Source organism: Lissotriton helveticus, chromosome 6, assembly GCF_964261635.1.
Source record: "Lissotriton helveticus chromosome 6, aLisHel1.1, whole genome shotgun sequence".
Lineage (NCBI taxonomy): Eukaryota > Metazoa > Chordata > Amphibia > Caudata > Salamandridae > Lissotriton > Lissotriton helveticus.
Window position 1 is genome coordinate 1,541,215,465 of NC_136067.1, and position 2,276 is coordinate 1,541,217,740.

Sequence of the window (2,276 nt, forward strand, 5' to 3'; positions counted from 1 at the left end):
ATAAATACACATTCAATAATTGAAAAAGTGGTAATTATAAAGCTCAATATGAGCTATTAAAGTCACAACCTTGGCACTAAAAGCTGATAACGCCCTGAATGGGCATATAAATACAAAGATGGAGTGTGGCAAATAAAAAGACATAAGATCAACAGAAAAATCAAATGATAGCACAAGTACATGTCAAGCTCTAAACGATATACTGCTTAGAGACATACAACATTGTTAGACTCTTTGCAAAAATGCATAGAACTGTAATACTAAATCCATATATTGGAAAGCTATAATACTTATGCTTCTGAGATAACAAACCTCACTCAAACAATATCTAGCCCTGGATGGGCAAGTTCAAAATAGCAGCTTAACATATGTGAGAATGACATCAAACCTTACAAAATATATATTAAAACCTTAACTTAATGTTCATGCTAATTCAACAGAAAAGCATCACGGATGATCAGGACAGAGATCATAAATTGTAAGGTCTTAGTAAGTTTTTAGGAAAAGATACAGTATGCAGTTAGTACATAAACAATGGTAATCACCACCATATGATGTTACACTCATCAACCCAAGTGGACTGATAGCTCTTCATGCATATTTAGGCCATTAGGGTTTTTACTCTGCATATCGATTATGTACCTAGATTCAAGCCGTCTGAGTTTTAAAAGGCGATCACCCCCTCTGATATTAGCCGGTACACTGTCGAGACACACATAAGATAACAGGTCCCTGTTATTATTATGCATTTTGTCAAAGTGCCTGGCGACAGGATAAGTTTCGTCTTTTTTGGCAATAGCACGCATGTGCTCTAAAATTCTGAGCTTGACTGCCTTGGTGGTACTACCAATGAAGTTCAGGCCACAGGGGCATGTGAGACAGTAAACAGCATAGGACGTAGAGCATGTCAAAAATGTCGTTATACGTCTTGGAGTCACTATGCCGGGTATCTTATAAGTAAGCGTCCGCTTACTATATTTACAGGCCTTACAACGCCCACAGGGGTAAAAACCATTGAGTGCAGGTAATCCAGGGGTTCTTTCTGGAGCAGAGAAATGGCTAGAGACCAATTGGTCCTTGAGAGATCTCGCCTTTCTAAAGGTGACTAGGGGATTAGATGGAAGGTCTGCCTTGATAATATTGTCAGATAATAAAATATTCCAGTTCTTTCTTAATATTTTCTTGACTTGCCCAGCATTGTGAGAGAAAGTGGTAATCAGACGAAAAGTACCGTTATTAGGTTTCGCTGTCTTAGTAGATTTAAGCAGCTTATGTCTTCTCATCTTTTTAGCTCTCTCATAGGCACGTGTTAGAACACCATCACTGTAACCTCTCATCTTAAATCTCTGCATGCTGGCATCAGCCGCTTTTTGGAATTCACCATCGTTAGAGTTATTTCTTCTTAACCTTAATAGCTCTCCATAGGGGATGCTATCTATTAAAGGCCGTGGGTGACTGCTAGTTGCAAATAGAGTGGAATTTCCGGCAGTTTCTTTTCTAAACAGTTTCGTCTGCATTTAACCATCCTTATCAATATACACTGTAAGGTCAAGATAATTTACCGAGGTCTTACTGATATGGCCAGAAAATCTGAGGTTAACGTCATTACAATTGAGAGCTTCCACAAAAGTACTAGCTGTTTCTACAGGGCTCTCTAGAATGATAAAAAGGTCGTCGATATATCGATACCACCCTATAATCCGACTGTCCCATTCTTGATATGTGTCACTCCAGGGTGCCCGCTCCTCCCACCAACCCACGAAAAGATTTGCAAAGCTGGGGGCGGAGCAAGCACCCATGGCCACGCCGGACATCTGCTTATACAGCTGCTTGCCGAATAAGAATATGTTATTATTCAGACTGAACATCATAAATTCCATTAACATTTTGTTGTGCTCATAGAATTGCATGGGACGTCTATCCAAAAAACTGGCCATGGCTTTAAGACCATCACCATGTGCTATACAAGTGTATAGACTGGTGATGTCTAGCACCATCATGCAGTATGTATCCTTCCAAATAACCTCATTAATACAGTTCAAAAAGTGCTTTGTGTCTTTTAAATAAGATTTCAAAGACATAACCAAAGGTGCAAGAAAAGAGTCCACATAAATGGAAAGATTTTCCGTGAGGCTCCCATTAGATGCTACAATGGGCCTCCCTGGAGGATTGAGTATGTCTTTATGGACCTTGGGAAGGTAGTAGAAAGTAGGAATCACAGGACTTTGACAACGTAGAAATAAATATTCATCAGTGCTTAGCATATTGACATTGTA